This window comes from Notamacropus eugenii, chromosome 3 (assembly GCF_028372415.1).
Source record: "Notamacropus eugenii isolate mMacEug1 chromosome 3, mMacEug1.pri_v2, whole genome shotgun sequence".
NCBI lineage: Eukaryota > Metazoa > Chordata > Mammalia > Diprotodontia > Macropodidae > Notamacropus > Notamacropus eugenii.
The window spans coordinates 98844271-98866316 of record NC_092874.1 but is presented as its reverse complement, the minus strand read 5'-3'; the positions used below and the strand labels follow the sequence as shown (position 1 = coordinate 98866316).

Genomic DNA, 22046 nt, shown 5'->3' with positions numbered 1-22046 from the left:
CTTCCAATTACCTATTGTCTGTCAAAAACAGAACATTCCTCCTAGACACCCAACTCAAAAACCTTTGCCCCCCTTCTTTTCCCAAATCAGTGTTCTAATTTCATCCAGCCTTCCTTTGTAATATTTTCCACATTTAGTTCAGATTTACCTCCTCTGCATTATTTTTCCTTTCTTATTGTTACTACCCTAATCTAAGCCATCCAATCATCTAGCCTATGCACTTCCAATAGATTAATCTTCCTGAAATCTTCCTTTCATTCTCTTCCTTCCTTGCTCTAAAGTCATTAATAGCTTTCTGTTGCCTATAAAATCAAGTCTAGACTTATTATCATGGCACTTTAGGCCCTCTGCAATCTAACTTTCCTCTGTCTATCCAATATGATCATTTCCTCCCACTCAATGCAAATCCTCTGCTGCAATAAGCTTACCTTCTTTCTCTTCCCCTTCCCAACTCCCTTTAAGTTTGCCATGCTGATTCTCCTGCTACTAATATCTCTGACTTCCTACCTTTCAGTCCCAGCTAAAATCTCACCTTCTTCAAGAAGCCTTCCCTAACCCCCTTTAAATTCAATGCCTTCCATCTGTTAATTATTTCCTATTTATTTGGTGTCTAGCTTGTTTTGTATATATGAAATTATCAAGATTGGTTCTGCATCATTTTATATTGATCCTAATATTTGCAATTAATTGATTTTTCCCTGTAACTGCACAAGTCATGGCTCTTTGTCTCTGAACTTAGTGCATGGATTCAACTGGCCTGGAATGGGTTAAGTTTAGAAATCCTGTTCTCTTGATAATTACTATTTTATTCTTGTCTCAAGAAACTCTTTTCACTTGGAGGATGTGACTTGTCATAAGGGAGTCTGGTCTAGTATCTTTACACCGCCAAGTCATTCTTCAGGGCTGTTTGATTTGTACCCAAAAGATGTGGTCTGTTATCTTTTAACCATGTAGCTAGATTTAAACAATGAAAACTTCTTTTTCATAGGAGGAAGAAGATGGCTATTGCTAGCTCCTTATTGGTTGTTGTCCTTCATCTTCGAAGAAGACCAAAATGACATCACCATTGTAAAGTGAAATTTCAGTGTGTCTGACTGTGGCTGATCAGACCAATATGAGCTTGGAATGCTCTACCACAGGTAGTCTGTATGAGTATGTGGGGTGGATATCCCAAATTTGCGCATTCTGAGTTTACTTTGTGCTGTCTCAATTCTGCTTTGCTCAAAGAGCATAGCACCTTTTCTTATATGGGCACACCATGCTGAGCAGTCCTGTACTAGGATCTCTCATGTTGCACAGTGAAATCCAAAGTTCTTGAGAGAGATTTTGAGAGTGTCCTTATATCGTTTCTTCTGGCCACCATATGATCGCCTGCCCCATGCAAGTTCTCCATAAAATAGTCTTTTTGGCAAGCATACATTTTGCATTCAAACAACCAGCCCATTGGAGTTTCACTCTCTGAAGCATAGTTTGAATACTTAGCAGTTCAGCTCGAGCAAGGACTTCAGTGTCTGGTACCTTATCCTGCCAAGTGATCCTCAGAATCTTCCTAAGACAGTTCAAATGAAAACGATTCAGTTTCCTGGCATGGCACTGGTAGACTGTCCATGTTTCACAAGCATATAATAATGAGGTCAGCACAATGGCTCTGTAGACCTTCAATTTGGTAGTCAATCTAATACCTCTTCTCTCTCAAACCTTTCTCTGGAGCCTCCCAAACACTGAGCTAGCTCTAGCAATGTATGCATCAATCTCATTGTCAATGGGTACATCCCTGGAAAGTACACTACCAAGGTAAGTGAACTTATCGACAGGATTCAAAACTTCTCTGTTTGTTGTAACCAATGGTTCCACATATGGATGGTGTGGTTGTGGCTGATGAAGCACCTGTGTTTTTTTTGGTGTTAATTATTAGGCCAAAATTAGCACAGGCTGCTAGCAGAGAATTGATCTATACTTTGTTGCATCTCAGCTTCAGAGGCTGCATTGAGTGCACAATCATCTGCAAACAGAAAATCATGCACCAACACTCCCTCTACTTTGGTCATGGCTTGTAACCTTTTCAAATTGAAGAACATACCATCAGTATGGTAGTTGTCCTTGATGCCATGTTCATCCTCATTGAAAGCACTTGTCAACATGGCTGAAAACATCATGCTAAAGGTGTGGGAGCAAGCACATAGCCCTGTTGGTTACTGGGAAGGCACAAGAGTTTTGTCCATTATCCAGAACCTGGACAACCATGCCATCACAAAATTGACGTACAATATCGATGAACTTCTCCAGGCAACCAAATTTTGACATAATTTTCCATAAACCCTCACAACTAACAGTGTCAAAGGCCTTGGTCAGATCTACAAATTTCCAATTAATCATATTTTTGCCCATGCCACAGCTGTGTAACCAATCATGTTTTCCTCAATTCCATGATATCACCTACACTGTTCTGATCTTTGTTCTGTATTTCCCAGAATCTATAAAAGTGTCCCCTTCATTCGGGCTCTTAGCTTACTGGAGAAACTGAGTTCTAATTTATTAGTGAATTAGTACTTTACAAATAAATTGATCATACTTTAAACTTTGTGCCTCAGTTCATTTTATTTAACTGCTACACATATTTGTTTGCATTTTCTCTTCCCTATTAGATTATAAGCTCCTTGAGAGCAGGGACTATTTTTTGCCTCCTTTTGTTTCCCTGTCTCTTAGCACAGGACCTGGCACATAGGCTGGTAATAAATGTTTATTGAATAATTGATTTAAATATTTACTGATGCATTTCCCTAGCTTGTAATGCCCTTCCCTAAACCTCGATGTCTATTCACAGTTTTTCCCCACCTTGCATGTAAATTTGCCTTTGTGAAACTTCTAACCACTACTACCTGACTCCCACAGATGCCTGTCCAATTCTATCAGTCCTATAGGACTCAGTAAGCTGTTGTCTCTCTTGACAAGTTGTGGTACATGCCTGTAGTCCATCCAGCTGGGGAGGTTGAGGCTGGCAAATCACTTGAATGTGAAAGTTATAAGCTACATTGGGATAAATCCAGTTGGTGTCTCCACTAAGTTAGTCACCAACATGATGTGCCCCCAGGAGGAGGGGCCGCTAGGCTTCATAAGGAGAGGCAAATTGACCCACATTAAAAACAGAACAGGTAAATGATCAGATTTATGCTAATCAGAGATGTAGGTGGACCTGTGAGTGGCCATAATCCTTCCAGCCTGGGCAAGATAGGAAGACCTAGTTTGGAAAAATAAAAAATAAAAATCTTACTGGTCTTGTTAAGCTGTCCCCAAGGACTACAGCTTTCCAGGGATGGTTGCTTTCTTTGAAATTCTCTGGTGCTTATGTTTACCTCAGATTTTTCTGTCAGACCATATGTTGTTTTGTAACTTGAATATCTTGTCTCCACAACGAGACTATAAGAAGATGGGACTAGGTCTCATGAATGATTTATACTGCCTAAAGGCCTGAGTACACTGTCTGAACCCAAGCTAACTCTAAGGACTAACTGTATTAAATGAAACTGGGACCTTGGAGGAGATGGAGGTTAAGAAGAAGGCTTGAAAAGGGCTGACTTGAAAGGGGATGGCAGGTACGCAAAAAAGACATACTCCATAGTTTTGCTTAGGACTGGCCCTGAGGGAGTCAGCTAGAAGAGGTTAATAAGTTTCACCAAGGCAAATTTACATGCAGGATGGGGAAAAAGTGTTTAATGGTTAAAAATGTTGGAAAATGAATTGGACTGCCAGAGGAAGCATTAGGTTCTCTTTCACTGATAGCATTAACATGCGATCTGGATGCTCTCTTGTTGATGTTCATTCGTTCATTCAGCCATCTTTGACAAAGTGCCTATTATATGCCAGGTACAGTTAGAGAGGGTGGTTTTACTGAGTTACACTTTGGATTGGGTGTCCTTCTTGGTCTCTTCCACATCTGAATGTTGCGTTTCTTTATTCATAAACAAATGCTCTTAGGAAAGTTCATGTATTAAGCAAGAATCATAGTCCCATTTTAGTGTGAATTGATTTAATCCAGCCAAATTGCTTCCTTAGGACTGATTGAGAGTATCTCACTAAGGAAATGGGAACTTTAATAGGAGGTACAGAGGAGAAGGAAAGCAGACTAGGGTGGTGTCATTGTCAAAACAGAACATGAAAAGTTCAGCCCAGAAGTCCTAATTAATACAAATAATTCCTAAGACGTGGTCAAATAATGTCAATTCATACTTCATATTTCCATTGGGCTGGAACTATTTACCATATTTTACATAATCACAACTTCAAGTATTGTAAGTTAGAATACATCCACCACTACCCAAGAATCACTCATCACACTGTTTGGGACCTGGTCAGGTAGGTGCTATTTTTAGTCCCATATTACAGCTGAGGAAACTGAGGCTAATTAAGGGTTAGTAATTTGCCTTGGGTCACACAGCTAGTAAATGTCTGATCTGAACTCAGGTCTTGATAACTTCAGGCCCAGTATTCCATCTACCATGGTATTAACATTTAGGCCTTCAGGAAAGTGTCTGCCAAGGGCAGTGTATGAGGTGAAAGAAGAAGAAATAAACTTTACTTACTTCACAGTTTTTCTAGAAATGATCCTATATAGGGTTATGATCTTCTGAGTCCACAGTAATGCCCATTAATTCAGAAGGAGATCCAAGTCCTCCCTACTTGAGTTGAAAGCTAGTATATTTTGGATGAAGTCCTGCTTTATTACAATCCCCACAAGGTTTCCTATACCTACAATAGGTAGACCCTGCTTATATACATACCACCAAGGCATGCTACCTTTGTCATTTTTCCTGGGCAGGGTACAAAAACATTTGTTATAATCACCACGTTCTGTTTTATTCAAATACACTGCCCATCAAGTCCCAAGCTCTGGCCATCAGCAGTTGGGACATCCTGTTACAATTCTTCCTCCTAAGTAGTAATGCTGCAGTGACCTTCTAAACCTTTGGATTGCATGGGAGGTTACACTCTTTTTTTCCTCCTTAGAGAAAGTATGCTTAGGTGAGATTGGAAACCATCTTCAGTCACCTACTATTTGCCATGCAAATATTCTTCCTATCGAACTGCAGAAATAGTATTTTAAGAATTATTACTGTATCTCTGAAGGTGATTTTAGTACAATGCAGGTAGATAATAAAAACCATAATGCATCACATATTAGGTTCAAGTTTCCACACCAAATGAAATCGCAATAGAGGGACCTTGTCTTCTTTTCTGAGAGGTCATTTATTGACAGGCTAGCATGCTGTTATGTTAAGAGAACAGCTGTCATGAGTGGAGACTTCACATATGACAAAATGTTCTGAGATATATGTTAAAGTCTTAGGGTACAGCTAAGGCAAGCCTCAGAGGAAAATGGAACTCTGAAAACATACATTAAAAAAAAACACAGAAAAAACAAGTTATTAGCTTAGTATATAACTTTTAAGTATTCAAAATTCAACAAATAAACCTGCAAATTAGCACAGAACACAAAATGTTAAAAATGAGGAGAATTTAAAAAGATATAATGAGATAGTAAAGCAAAAATAAATAATAAAATTAAAAGCTGATTATTTTAACAAAATTATGAAACCTTTAACAAACCTAGTTTGTTTAAGACAGAGGGAGACAAACTGTCTTATGAAAATTTATTCTTTCCTCTGAGAGCTTAAATTCTGTCCTATTCAGAAGCAGTTATTAAACACCTACTGTATGGAAAAGATCAAACAGTTGCCAAAGGGATCACTGTGCATCACCAGCTGTCCCCATCTTGTGTTCTCCCCTTAAGTTAAGAGCTAATTTCCAGAGGAGAAATGCATAAGTAGTAGATGCAAAAATTCAGGACACAGATACTAGAGTTGACTTTAATCAGGATGCTAGGCACACTTTAGGAGGGCTGTGGAACAGCTGTGCTTGTGTACCATTTTAGGGGTTAAAGAAACTAGAGAGTCTTTCGTTTGCTTATTTATTATTAGTGCAAGTCCTTGAGCCCTAGCATTCTTGATGTATTTTTCCTGGAGTGCGTTAGAGTTGTATGCTGTTGTGATGATTTTTTAATTCACTGAAATGATGCAGTATCTGATTTTCCACCATACCTAAGAACTCCACTGTCCGATACTTGAAAAAAAAAAAAAAGCTCTAATCCATCAAACCCATTTGATCTGAAACAGAATAACTGTATTAATGAATATAACAGTGAGCATTTCAAAGTTTTCTCATTCTCCTCCTAAGGCAATTTCAGTCACTAATAAATTATGTGCTCCAGGGCTAGAAGCTGCCTCTTTCCCTGCATTGCTAGAAAAACACATTTGCTTCACTGTATTTTTTCTTGCAGCTCGGTGTGAAAGTATCTGAAATACAATTTCCAGGCTGGTAATCTAATCCAGTTTAGGGCTAGAGATGTCAGTCCTTTCCTTCCTTCTCCAGAATACATTTTCAAGTCTTATGTGCCTAAGGTTGGAGAGTTCATTTTTCCCTTTCAGGCACATTAAGTGAATAAATGACCTTTCAGAAAAGAAGATAAGGTCTCTCTATTTCTATTTCATTTGGTGTGGAAACTTAAACCGAATATGTGATGCATTATGGTTTTTATATATCTACCTGCATTGTACTAAAATCACCTTCAGAGATACAGTAGTAATTCTTAAAAAGCTATTTCTACAGTTCAATAGGAAGAATATTTTCATGGGAAATGGTAGGTGACTGAAGACAGTTTCCAATCTCACCTAAGAATAGGGAGAAAAAAAGGAGTGTAACCACCCATGCAATCCAAAGGCTTGGAAGGTCACATGCAGCATCGCCACTTATGAGAAAGAATTGTTAACAGGATCTCCTAATTGCTGATGCCCAGAGCTTGGAACTTGATGGGCAGTGTGAGTGGAACAACTTCTAAGCTAAGCTTGTGTTGCCCTCTAGAGGCCAATAGCCAGGACCAATCCTGAAAGGTGTGATGGGAAAACTTACTTGAGCAAAATAAAAACAGGTTTATCTGTCTTCAAAAATTTGAATAAAATAGAGTGTGTTGATTACAAAAGATGTTACTGTCCACTGCCCAGGAAAAAATGATAGAGGCTGCGTACCTTGGTGGTACGTATATAAACAGGAGCGTACATACATACGCTCCTATGTAGCGTATATAGGAGACCTTGCTGGGATTGGAATGAAGCAGGACTTCTTCCTGAAAATTCTAGCTTTCAACTCCAAGAGGGAAGATTTGACTCTCCTGAATAAACAGGTAGATCATGGCCATCATCATCATCATCATAACTGGCATGTTTTAAGGATTGCACAGCACTTTAAATGTTATAACATGATTTTGCCTTTGAAAGACAAATTAACTATTTCAGGTTACTGGGATATTGTTTACCAAATTTCTACCCCATTAGTGGTCATAAAGAATTGATTTTTATGTGTACAGGTCTAATAGAGTGATTATGGTAGAAGTACGGGCATTGGGAGGACAGGAGGTAGCAGGAAAACAATGAAAGAGACTTAAATACTGGAAAAGTACTAGGAAACAGATGCCAGCATAAAAAGAAAGAAGATCAAATTCACATAATTAAAGGAAAGTTGAAGACAAGGAATAAAAAAGACATTTGGTAAATCATGCCACTTCACTTGTACCCTTTCTGAAATGTAAAGTTGCGCATCTTTTGTCTTTTTCACCTGTGCTGTGTTAAAACTGAAAAGTAGAAAAACAAAGGGAATGTAGGTTGTGTGATGAAACTCCGCAAACACCTCCCTATAGCCAGGTTTACTTTGATCAGTGAGTCAATTGCCCCTTATATACTACAAGTCCATTTCCATATTCAAAGTCCTGTACTAGGCATCTTTGAGCTAAAAAGTCCAATAAAATCCTACCTTCTACAGCAGCCTTCCCCAGCCCCTCTTCATTCTAGTATTTCCTTCTGTTAATTATTTCCTATTTATCCTGTAAATAGCTTGCTTCATTTATATTTGTTTGCCTGTTGAGTCTCCTATTCAATTGCAAGTCCTCTGAGGGCAGGGACTGACTTCTTTGTCTTTTTGTACCCTCACTGCGTAGCACAGAGCCTGGCGTACAGTGAGTGCCTAATAAATGTTTACTGATTCGTTATGTGAATCCATTTTTCTGTAACTGTAGAAATGAGATAGTTAGCCATGGACAGTCATCAGAACCACCTGCTTCTGCCCAAATTGACATATTTTAACCCTGGCAAGCCAGAAATTCTAGAAATATAGCAGTGGTAGTAAAGCAGCTGCTGTTTTCTCTGCCGAAAATATGAATACTGAAAGTAACCTTGAATTTCTGAAATGACCAAAGTAACTATGTGTGTTTCAGTGTCTGGGAGAGGTTAGGGGGACGGTAAAAGAATGAGGAAGAAAGATGAGGACAATTCATAGAACTGGGGCCACCTTTGATGCTTCTGTTTTCATGCATTCATTTATTAGGTCATTCTAGTAAGTGTGCTTACTTTGCATATACTATGAGACAAAGGATGTGCTAGACACTGTACTTTAATAGTATCTCAGTTAAAATGTACTTTGTGTATTTAATAGGAAACTTTTTCACCCTCCTGTCAAATTCTTTGCATTTTCCTGTCTTCTACCAAAATAGTTATTATCCCTTCTTTCATGGTAGGCAGGAAACAAGCATTTATTAAATACTTACTATTGAGCAAATATGCTAAGCATTCCCTCCCCAAAAATTTTCATTCCAATTCTTACATTCTTGTGAGCTAACTTTTTACACATATATACCTACACATACCTCTTATCCCCCAGAATTCCTACCTTTTACCTCAAATGGCCCACTCCATGCACTTAGAAGACTGGAAATCAATCTACTCTCTCTTCAAGTTTGTTTCAGGAATAAGTTATGACTGAATTGTAGGATTTAGACATGAAATAATAATATCCAAAGTTGTCCTAGAGCCCTGGTATGAAGAGATCTCAGTTAATGTGGTCAACCCAGACCTTTCTTAGAATTTACATAAATCCTCAACTCTAAAACTTAGCTTAGAGTTCTTATAGAGTAGCAGTGATTTGGGATCAACCTTAAAGATACATCACCAGAGTTGGATAAAATCAAAATTACTAAGAAAGGGGAACCCAGAGGAGAAAAGAATGTAATGTGCTTTGTCTGCCTCATTCTTGATTTCTATTTCTATCTCTGTCCCTCATTTTCTTGTTTTTCACTCCCTTGGCCAGTCCATTTCTACAAGATGTAGGAAAAATGGACAAACAAACCATCTAGTACAGTGGAAAAAATGTTGGAATCAAGAGGGATCTGGATTTGAATTCAGCTTCCAACAATCACTAATTGAATGCTATTAAACAATGCATTCAACCTCTCTAAGCTTTACTGATCTATAAAACCGGAATATAATACTTGCAATATACGACACATTATGATTTACAAGATGGCTTCCTTGCTACAACCCTGAACAGCCTCCTAGGATTCTTTATAAAGGTTTTGTTGTTGTTCAGTCATTTCAATTATTTCCAACTCTTCCTGACCCAAGTTGGGATTTTCTTGGCAAAGAAACTAGGGTAGTTTGCTATTTCCTTCTCCAGCTAATTTTATGGTTGAGGAAACTAAGGCAAACAGGATTAAATGACTTGCCCAGGGTTACACAGTAAGTGTCTGAGGTTGAATTTGAACTCAGGTCTTTCTGACTCCAGGCCCAGCACTCTATCTACTGTGCAGCCTAGCTGTCCCGTTGAAAAGGAAATGATTTCCAAACCTGAAATTGCTTGATCAATACAATTTGGTTACAAATTCCCATACCCTTTCCAAGAGAATTCACATTTCATTTTAAAAGGATTGAGTACTTCTGAGGTTATAGCTCCTGTAAGGTGGTAGAAAAGAATCCCAATGGCTCCATGGGGATATGGAATTCCCCAGTGAAGAAATTCCCTCTACTAAAACAAACTTCTCTGCAAGTTATAGGCTTAGAGAGTTCCCTAGTCTATGTAGAGGTTAAGTGACTTGCCCAATGTCTCACAACCTCTATGTATCAGTGGTACAATTACAACCCAAGTCTAGGTCCTGAGTCCAGATCTTCCTGAGTCTGAGGTCAGCTCTATCCACTAGACCATGTTACTCCCCTAAACTCATAGAACTGCCTTAAAATAAATCCTGGTGAGCCAACTGGGTAGCTAGGTGGCACAGTGGATAGAGTGCCAGGCATGGAATTAGGAAGATTCATTTTCCTGAATTCAGATCTAGCCTCAGAGTTTATTAGCTGTGTGACCCTGGGCAAGTCACTTAACCCTGATTGCCTCAATTTCTTCATCTATAAAATGAACTGGAAAAGGAAAAAATAAACTGCTCCAGTATCTTTGCCAAGAAAACCCCAAATGGGGTCACAAAGTGTCAGACACAATTAAAAATGACTAAATGACAACAGCCAACTGAGGCTGTCATCCTCTAACATCTTAGCTTCATCCTCAGATCAGCTCTATATTTAACTCTCATTCTGAAATGCCTCTTTTCTTTTCCATCCTGGGCAGTTTTTAGACTCTGTTCCAATTACTAATATTGTTGCCAAAGCTTCCTGGCAGGTAATATCAACAAAACTACTACTGAGAAAGATATGGATTTTGGTTTGGGGTTTTTTTTAATATCCAGGATCTTAACTATGTTACAGTTCAAATCAATATAAATGTGACCTTTTCAACTGCTCCAAATGAGTTTATTTTTTTCTCATTAGTCTCTCTCTGCCATTACAGAGTAGTGACTGTAGGGGGGGAATCAGGGTCAACTTAAACTTTATGGAAAGACCATTAAAACAAACTCAAGCTCATTTAAACAGTGAGGCCATTACATTTTTAAAAAATCAATAAATGAAAAGCACTTGGGGTTGTTTTACTTAAACACATCACGTATGAGAATTGTTCTACCACCATAATTTGAGTGAACCTATAAACAGAGAGGACTGTCTAATAAAGCAGCAAAATGTTGTTTCACCCAATAGCCTTAGTCATAAAGCCTATAACATTAGTCTGATCAGATGCATAGCACTGAAAATTTCTCCCAGAATAGGTGATTTTAAAACATCATTTTACAAGGAATTATTGCACAATGTCATTCATGCTAGAAAATTTATGTGTTTGAACTACAGGTGAAGGACAGAGGAGGAATGCAGTTTCACATATCAGAAAAGCATCCCATTCTACCCCAGTATATGAGAGCCCTGACCTCTCAGGGAGTCTGGAAACCTGAGTTTAATCCCAGTATCTTCCCACAATTCTCTAGCCTTAGTGAAAGTACTTTCTCTGCCTTATTTCTCCTATTGTAAAGCATTTTGTAAACTGCAAAACACTGCATAATTACTATTATTAGTTTTAGTCCTAGACTTTTAACACAGAAATAGTACACCTCTTTCACACAATATCTCTTCACAGGTTTGAGGCAAGTTCTGACCCAGGGGTGTACTGGCTCTCTCTCTATAAAAAAAAAAGTAAAGACAAAAACGCTTTTCAAGCATAATCTGCAATACTGGTTTCTCCATCACTCTGAAAATCAACAAAACTGTAAATCAAACCATGATTTATAGCATCTGCTACACACTTTGTGAGCATCTATATACTGCCACAGAAAATTTGTCAGTCAGCTCTTGCAAGCTGCTTAGACCTGATTCCAAAATTCTCCTGACTTTTCTTTTCCAGGCCAAATAACCCCAATTCTCTCACCAGCCATTTACATGACATGATCATGAACTTGAAGTCAGGAAGATATGAATTCAAAGCAGGCCTGAGATATTTAACTGTGAAGCCCTGGACAAGTCACTTAACATTTATGTGCCTCAGTTTCCTTATGTGTAAATGGAGTTAATAATGACTCCTACCTCCCAGGGTTGTTATGAGGATAAAATGAAAAAATATACGTAAAAACCTTTAAGTGCTCTACAATGCTAGCTATTGTTATTATCGTAAAATTAGCAATGTTCCTCATAAAATGCAATGTCCTTAACTGGACCCAGCATTCCAGGCGTGGTCTGACTAACACAGATTACAACGGGACTACTATTTTCATTGAGCTGTATATTATACTTCCTTAATAGAATTTTATATTTACATCAATTTGTTTTAGTATCTGTATCACACTCAAAGGTTTTTAATAAGAGCCAGTATTTGATTCAAAGTGCTTTGCATATACTAACTCATTTGATATGAAATTTCTGGTCATCTCAAAACCTAAAGTCCTTATCTCATGAGTTAATATCAACTTAGGACTCCACTAACTTGCATCATACATTTGGACGTTGGCCAACTCACTTAATCTTTGTTGACTACAGTTACTAATCTGTGAAATAAGGAGGTTTCTCTGAATCCTTTCCAGCTCTAATGATATTTATGTTTAATTAATTAACATATTTTTCTGTTAAAATTTATATTCATGGCTGTTAAATTCCATCCTAGTCTTTTGGTTTTGACTGTCTAGTCTAATTTCCCACACATGAGTTCTTGTACCCAGCTTTGTATGCTCCACACATTTAACAAACAAACCTTCTTTGTCATTTTTTTAAAAATATTTTCTGGCTTTGCGCATTATGCACATTAAGAGTTGCATAGTGGATAGAGAGCAAACCTTGGCTTCAGATTTGGGTTCAAGTATTGCCTCTGACCCTTACCAGCTGTGTGATCATAGGCCAGTCACTTAACCTCTATCTGCCTTAGTTTCCTCAACTGTAAAACAGGGATATTAATAACACCCATCTCACAACATTGTTGTGAGGACCCAATGAGGCCACGTTTCTAAAAGGCTAAGCACAATACTTGTCATATTGTAGGAGACTGATGAAAGTTTGCTGTTTTCTTTTCCTCCTTCCCCTGCCCTCCAACATGCTAGCTCTGTGACCAGAGGGAAACCACTTGGCCTCTCAGTGCCCCAAGCTCTTCCATAAGAGGTCTTCAATGTAGAAGCATTAAGTTGCATATGTTCATTATTTAAAATAAAGAAAACAGAAAAAATTCATACCCAAGCCATGGACAGTAAAAAAAAAAAAATGAAAGGAAAACAAAAGAAAGAATGAAAGAACAAAAGGATTAAAGAAAGAACAGAAGGAAGGAAGGAAGGAAGGAAGGAAGGAAGGAAGGAAGGAAGGAAGGAAGGTAGGAAGGAAGGAAGGAAGGAAGGAAGGAAGGAATAGAAAAATTTTCCTCTCGAATATTGTACTCCACCACCACAATTGAAAGATCTATACAGGTATTTTGACTTGTGGTGTACAATTTTCTGAGGTTGAGAGACCAACAAAGCCATCACCCCAGCCTGGAAAGAATTTGGAGCCACTAGAAAACCAATGACCTCCTTCAAGGACCTGCACAGTCCACCTGACTCACAGCAGTAGTGAAAGACAAGGTCCAGGCTTGTTCTTCCACATCATGACTCTTTGATTCAGTTCCCAAGTCTCCCCTGGTTCTTGGGCTCAGGCTTGCTAATTATTCCTGTTTTTCTACATATACTTACACTTACCTGGGTTGTTAAAGCTACCTGCTTGATTTAGAAAATACTCATTTTAGGCCAGGAACTCCTTGTCACCAAGTAGCTACTGTCCTCCTAATTCTACACTACCTCTGCTTACTTTCTCTCTTTTTCTCAAGGAAGTACAACAACCATTTTTCATTATCTCAACCCTGATTATAATCCAGCATGAGTTAAGAAAATTGAATTCTATTAAACTCTCCCAAACTATAAGGAGAGAGCAACTGTGAAAGTGGTTCAAACTGCCAAGTTAATCTTTCTGAGGCAGAAGAAAAAACTCACCCCTTTGCCATGTGTCTTTCTATCTAGTTACCTACCCCTACCCTCACCCCCCATGCCAGTGACTAGGACCAAATACATAAACTCCTTTTATATTTAAAGAAGCCAAGAATTAGAAATGGGGGATGGAGTTGGAGAAATCTGGTGGTCATTAACTTTAACCTTAGCACAATGGTAAATGTCTACTTTCTCGTTATAAATATATAATTGGATTTCTGATCTTATAAGTTTGGATACTTCTTACACCAGTGTAAATCACAACCCACTTGTGCCTTCTTCTTGTTCTGTGTCATCCTGCACTCAGTTTTCAAAATGATTTTTCTGAAGCTCAGCTCTGTCCTCTATTTCATGGCAGCTAGGTGGCACAGTCAGAAAGATTTTGGAGGTAAAATCTATGGATTTAGCACTTGGTTGGCATAGAGGATAGTAGGAGAGAGGAAAGGATACAATCTGAATGACTGAAAGGTTAATAATGCTATAACAGAAATAAATAAATTTGACAGCAAATATTAATTTGGGGGGAAATATAATGAGTTTTCATCATAGATAGCTGAGTTTTAGATTCTTATGGTATACTATACCAAGGTGAATTTCTATAGCAGATAGTTGGTAACATTGGACTAGAGTTCGGGAGAGAGGTTGGATTTATAGCAATGAGAGTCATCTGCACTGAGGTTACAATTAACCAAATGAAATCTGATAAGATCAGTAAGGAAGTCAGTGCAGAGAGATGAGACATAGGACCAAGGACAGAGCCTTGGTACAGTGGAAAGAGTTCTTGTAATGGAGTCAAAGGACCTGAGTTCAAACTCTAATGAATTTAAATTTTAATAGTTCTCTCAGTAGAAAGAGGGAAGTTTAAAGGTAGAAAGAAATATTATACTTATGGGTCCTTTCCCTTTTACTTGAATTTCTTTGGTGTATAGACCTAGAAGATGGTATCACTAGATCAAAAGTAATATACTTGATATACTTTTCAAAAATAAATATACTTTTTAGTGGCAGGAGAGAGAGGTACTTTCAAATTGCTCTCCAGAATATTTTGCCTTGAATTCTTTAGGGAATAGGTTTTAATAAACAAATGTCTATTACTTAAATTATCATCAAGTGGAGCAATTTCACCTGAACCACTCACTAAATAACAACTAAACCTGATGGGTTTTCAAGTAATGTTAAGTGGTTAATTAGATAGAAACAGAAGCCAGCCTTATATCAGAACCTCAGAAAGGAGATCTGACAAAAAGAGAATAAAAATATATTAGATCTAGAAGGTCCTGAGGAGGTTGTTTAGACAGTTCAGTATGTTGGAAAGAATGATGGACCAGGTTGGGATGATCTGGCTTCAAGTTTGACATCAGAAACTTACTAGTTTTGTTATTCTGAGCAACTCACTTAAGCTCTGTGGGCCTCACTCCCCTTATCTATAAAATGAAGGGACTAATCTATAAGGCCACTAAGGTCCTTTTCAGTTCTCAATCCATGATCCAGCTAGCCTTGTTTTCTAGCTTAGGAAACAAGCCCTAAGAGGTTTAGTGAATGTTCAAAGTCACACAACTAGTAAGTGTCAGAGCTGGTGTCCATACCCAGCTACCATAAGTTTCTTGACTTCAAAATTAGTGTTCCTTCTGCTATACACTGTAGAAATTGATTCTAAAATTATATTTTAACTTTTATTTGACATGGAATGATAAATTACATAAGACTAGAAAAGAAAGGGGAAGAAAAGATAGCCAAGTCACATATCAACAGCAAGAGATAGCTGGTGGAGGGCCCTTTTGCTCCACTGTGATCTAGGTAATGTTAGAAGAATGTGAGAGATTGAGTAGAACTCTGTGGAAAATGTATAAAGAATCAAGCAGGATCAATGACATTCTGTATCAGCAGAAGAAAAAACCCCACTGATATCCCAAACTCTGGAGTCTTTGAATGTGGTAATCATAAAAATCATAGAATGCTAGACCTGAAAGGGCTCTCATAAGTTATTTAATTCAACTCTGTCATTTTATAAACAAAGAAAATGAACTCCCAGGGTGGTCATGTGACTTGAATTGACTTCCATTATTTTCCCCTCCTCCACCCCCAACAGAATAAAAGCTCCTTAAGCGGAGTTTCTTTTATTTTTCTGTTTTTGTTTTTCTAATGCCTACCTATACAGTGCCTGGCACATAGCTGATGCTCAGTAAATGCCTTTTTATTGATTGATGGGTTTCCCATGATCACGCACTTAATTGGTGGTATAGCCAAGGTCAGAACCTAATTCTCTTGGGACACAAGTCCTGAAATTCCTAGTTCTTCCTGAAACATAGATTCCTAAAATCCATACATACATAATATTGTACATACATACATACATATGTTTAGGTCACATAATGCACTAAACCTCTCCAAAATGGAGACTCCTATTGAGACTGTCATATAGGAATATCAAAGTAAGCATTCCATAGGCTACAGAATAAATGATTTTCTTTTCTCTGAATGATTGTGTTAAAGAATTGGTAATGTTGAGGCTGTTTTATTGTTTTGCTTCACTTTTAAAGCTTGTTTTAAAATGTTATGTTGTATTTGTCCCAGCAGGTGGTGTGTTTGGCTAGAGAAAGCAGCCCAGTATTTTTTTTTTTTAACCATTTTGTGTGAATGGCTCTTTCCATTCCAGGAGCACTTGGTGGGCTGGCTTCCACTTGCATCGATATGACAGAGCTTTGACTGTATTAGTGCTTAAGAGGCAGATATATTTAACTGATTACATTATCATCATAATAATGGTATAATAGTAATAGGAGTACTTAGGGCTTATAATACTTCTCATTTTCAAAGTGCTTATTAAGCCATAATTAAACCTCCTGACGTCTTGGAGAGAAGTGTTGTGAACAGACAGTTACATCAAAGACAGAGCTTTCTCCTCAATCATTTTATTTTTCCAGACCTCAGACATGTGGGGTTGGGGGTAGGGAAAAGGTAGAGAGAGCAGAAAAATTGAAATATCTCTTGAAATTTCCTTTAAGTGGAATATTAAAAGTACAGCTTGATCAAATTCAATTTGTTGAGCTATATAAGCCAGATAACAAAGCACCATCCTTAATGTACTTTTTGCCAATTCAAAATTTAGTTGTTTCAAAAATTCTAAAAGAGATTTTTATATTTTCAGATGATATTGCAGTAGAAGGGTTGGGGAAATCCTCCTCTATTTATCTAAGAATTCTTCTTAACATGAATCTTATTCTCAACAGCAACAAAATGTTTTGCTAACAATCTATTTTCCTCTCACCAGCTTTCATGTTAGTTACATTATGTTTCTTTTATCTCTGTACCATTTAATCTTATTCAACAAGATAGAAAGATTCTCCTTCTCCCCCTTCTAAAATTATTTAATGTAAAAACCTATGGCATAGAGACTACATTATGATTCCATTGGTATAGAGAAGTTCCAGATGAGAAAATTCTTTTTGCCTGCACAAGCCAGCACCTTTTATTTTTTTGGTTATTCAATCATTTCAGTCATGTCCAATACTTCATGACCCCTTTTGGGGTTTTCTTGGCAGAGCTACTATAGTTTGCCATTCCATTCTTCAGCTCATTTTACAGATGAGGTAACTGAGACAAATAGGGTTAAATGACTTGCCCAGAGTCACACAGCAGTGTCTGAGGTCAGATTTGAACTCAGGAAGATGAGCCTTCCTGACTCTATGCCCAGCATTCTATACACTAGCTGCCCAAGAAGATATCCAGGTGTATACAATACAGTCCATTCACTACAGAATCAGGAATGAAACTATTGTTTAACAAAAAAAAAAGCATGCCTTTATTTCAAGAAAGAGTTATAAGCAGCCATATTGTGAGTCAGAAAAGGCTGTAATCTATTTAAAATAAAGATCAAGTTCCTCTCCAGCTTTTAATCTTTTCATTATAAGATCACCCCTTGCCTACCCAGAACTTCTCCCTCATCCTGAAAAGGGACCAGAATTTGTAATTATCTCCCCACTTTAACCAGTGGGCATCATCATATTTTCTCTTCCACTTATAACTGTCTTTACACCAAATTCTAGTATCAGATGTAGTGTGCTTGTTTTATGTAGCAGGCAGGTCATTGATTACACTTAAAATTCTTGAAGGGATAGATTACCTGACTGAATAGGGACCACGTTCACACTACACTGGCTCCATATGATGGATGGGGTCCTACATGCTCAGCTCTGAACCCTCAAAGAAAGTGGAATCACATAGAGATGTGGAGTGTGTTGAATTGAAGGCAGTCTCAGTGATTAGGAAGTGGCAGTTGTTCAGTATTGACCAACCCTTTGCAGGAATTCAGATAGCCATGGGGTATAAGGAACTGCTGCATACGAGTTCAACAGAGTCAAATGTGAGTTCCACAGGAATTGAGGGAGATCCATTCTTAGGAAAGGTTCAGTCCTTATTCTTATTAGCTCAAAATCTATTTGTTGTTGTTGTATTTGTGCTTCGTTCTCAAAGAGGACCATGACATCAAGATGATGACTTGACTTGCAGTTGACTTTGATTTCACTGAGGAAGGACTGTGCAAGGTCATCAACCTTACCTCCTCCAGAGCCATCTGGGTCCAGTGGCCTGATATTCATCAGGGCAACTGGAGATGACCCAGGATGCAATATACAGAAACAATAAAACATATCTATATACATGCAATGACTATACAGTAATCATGTCACCAATAAGGCAAAAAATAATATGGTCAGTTAATCAACAAGTACTTATTAAATGTCTATCATATCCTAGTCACTGTGCTAAGCACTGGGAACCCAAGAACTAAAGCAAAATTGTCTCTGTCCTCAAGAAACTTAGAGTCTAGTCATGGGAACCCAGCATTTGGAGAAGGGTGTGTGTGTATGTGTATAATATAGAAGATAATGGGGAAAGGACTAGCAGCTGAGGGATCAGGAAAGATTTTATGTAGAAGCTGGTGCTTAAGCTGAACCTTGAAAGAGACTAGAGAATCCCAGGGGTTGAGGTGACAAGGGTGTGGACTCCAAACTAGTGGAACAGCCAGTTTAGAGATTCTGAAGATATGGTCAGGAGATGGAATCTAGTGAGTGAGGAATAATAAGAAGGTCTGTTTGACTTAACCATAGTATATGTGAAAGAGAATAATGTGTAATAAGACAGGAAATGTATTATCAGGTCAGCTTGTAAAGAATTTCAAATGCCAATAAGAAGAGGGTTGGGTTTTTCTGAGAGGGGAGGGAAGTAGGGGAGTTGATCCTAGAAGTAATAGGGACCCACTGGAGTTTATTGGGTACAAAAGTGACATACTCAGACTTACCCTTTAGGGAAATCATTGTGAGCTGTGGAAAGAGACTTCAGGCAGATTAACTGGTTTAGAGAAATAGAGTCCAGGTAAGAAGATGAAAGTCTAAACTAATGGGATGGCCATGTGAGTGGAGAGAAGGGGTTTGTGGAAGTAGAAATGACAAGATTTGGCAATTGACTGGGAATGAAGAATGCATAACAGTGAGGATGTGAGGGTGACCCCAACCTTGTGAGACGGTGACTGGAAAGATGATGATACCCTTGAGAGAGATGGGACAGTTTAAGAAAGAGAATAGGGTTGGAAGGAATGGTAATTAGTTCTGTTTAGGATTTGTTGATCTGGAGATAACTGTGTGGTAGTCCGTTTGAATTGCTCAGTAGACACTTGGTGATGTGAGAATTAATTTTAGAAGATAGACTAAGACTAGATCTACTGAAGTCACCAAGAACAAAAATTATATAGAAAGAGGATTCAGGATGAAGCTCTGGAGAAACTAAGAAAGAGATATAGAAGAGATTAGAATTATTGAAAGAGGTTCAGTGCTTTGCCCATGAAAATAGTAGTTGTAAATGGAAATACATTTTTATCACAAAAACATCCCTGTAAACAAGTTCAGCATCTAAACCTATTGGAATAAAGTAGGCTGAATCAGAGATAGAACTGAACTCTTTCTGTGATCACATGGTTTTTCAGGTAGGTTATTCACCCCCCCCCCCCAAGATGGTCCTGGGACACAGGGAATCATGGTGTTTAATTTTAATGATGCTATATTGTACAACCTATTAACAGTTGGTGAAAAGACCATCAATTAAATGTGCAGAGAAATAGGTCACTTGGACCCAAAAGAAATTACCTTGAAATTATTTCATAACCTATGCCAGTACCTCAAGAAATCATTTTGAACAAGGCATGGGCCTGATCACTCACTGTTCTGGGAAGTACCAGGTAGAACAAGTAAATAAATAAATAATAAGTTGATTATTTTCACATACCCTTACATTTTCCCCCTTTACCAGGTCAGATTTAGTATGTATGATGAAGTAGGCAATATGTTATTTTATAATTATTTTTACAGATTATAATAACACATTTCTATAGATTTTCAGATTCTTGGCATTGATGACAAATTCTTCAATAGAAGAGAGACATAATTTGTCTTTGTGTCTCCTCCAATTCCTATCAAATGTACCAAAGGTAATAGATGCTTAATAAATGTTTGATGAAAAAATAAAGTAAATGATAAGTTTGACAGCTTGGATTCAAAGAGGGAGAGAGTTAGGTGGCCAGGTGAAATGCTGTAGAAAAAATCTCTAAGAGAGACCAAAAGGGTCTGAACTAGATTGATGGTGACATTGGGAAAAGAGAGAAAAAAGATACACCTCAGGAAGAGAGAGGAAGAATGTATGTTTGTCTCCACAAACACTGTGATTCAGCCAAATTGATCTTCTCTACATTCCTTACAGAAAATAGTCCATTTTCTGTGACTGTCTTTTGCACTAGCTATAATGCACTCCTCACTCCCCCATCTCATAATTTCTAGTTTCCTTTAAGACTCATCAAAAATGCTACCTTCTTCCTGAGGCCTTTCCAAGTTCCTTGGGCAGTTAGTCTGGGCATACTCCCCACCCTCCTATCCCTCCACAGTTTCCTAGTATCTCTTTTGTATAAACCTCTATATCTGCATATGAGGTATCCCATTAGTAAGTTTCTTTAGGGTAGTGACTGTTCTCATGGTGTGTTTGCATCCCTCTCACCTTGTGGGCATGTAACAGATGCTTTTTTAAAAAATTTCTTCACTAATTGAGTGACTAACTGGGTCACTGGGGAATGAAATGCTTTGGGAGAAGACAGACTTGATTTTGAGCAGTTGAGTTTCAGCACAGGGCTTTGCGCATAGCAGGAGTTAACAAATACTTAACTGAACCAAATTGGTCAGTGCCAAATTTATCAGTTCTACATCTTGAAGGCCTCAAAGTTGTCTATAAACCCCAGCACAAATTCAACCATCCCTTCTGAAACTCTGCATCATAGTCTCCAATATCCATCACCTAAAATGAAAGAACAGATGTCTGAGCAAGGGGCATCATGGTGGCATCAGATGGAAAGAACCTGAGGACTCTTCCTTTATATCATTGTTTCTTGTCTTTCACTGGAATGAGGATGGCAGGAGAAAGTTGGCCAAAGAGAAGAACAAGGTTCTGGTTGGCTAGTACCCTTTGAATTCCCCCATCAGTGTCTGTAGCCATAGAGGTTCCTTCTTACCACATACTTAGCAGACTAGAACCAGTTATACTAATGTCTTCACATACTCCAAATTTCTCCATTTTCTTTCCATTATACGTCATCATGGCTTTCCCAGAATCAGATTCTCCAGTCTTTTCAACGTGGGTAATTGTGTCAATAGAGCACATTGATGCCTCTTCGTAAGGACTAGGTTCATTGGCCAGTCCCCCATTATACGATAATGAAATTGGCCTCATTTAAAGCAAAGTAATCATGCAAAGGCTCATCAAGAATGGAATTACAGCATATTGTATGATCAATCTTGTGTCAAAAGGGTTTCAGAGAAGTTTATTGGGATGTATTTGTAATTCATTATATATTAACTCATTCACTGACATACAAGACCTGGGCATGGGAAGGGAGGAATGCAATAACTAAGATTTATAGACTTGTTATTTCATTTGGTCTTTACAATAGCCCTTTGAGGTAGATTCTGTTATGCCCATTTAACAAATGAGTAAATTGAGGCAAGTAACCTGAGATTAAATGATGTGCTAATCGGTGTCTGAGGTAAGATTTGAATGGAAATATTCCTGCCTGCAAGTCCAGAACACTATCCACTGCCCCACCTCACCAGGGTTTAGCTGACCACAAGCTCAATATGCATCAGCAATGGAATATATTGCTCCTAGTATTAGATATATTAAGTAGGGTATGATATATAAAATATAGATGGTACTTCTATATCTAAAATGGTTAGATATACTTGGAGTACTGATTTCAGTTCTAGGA

The 22046-nt window shown here is 38.0% G+C and overlaps 1 protein-coding gene across 1 annotated transcript in view; it reads left to right on the top strand.

Annotated features, from left to right (window-relative positions):
* CNTNAP2 (contactin associated protein 2) overlaps nucleotides 1–22046 on the top strand; it is a 2725119-nt gene that overhangs the window by 2542191 nt on the left and 160882 nt on the right. The window lies entirely within an intron of this gene.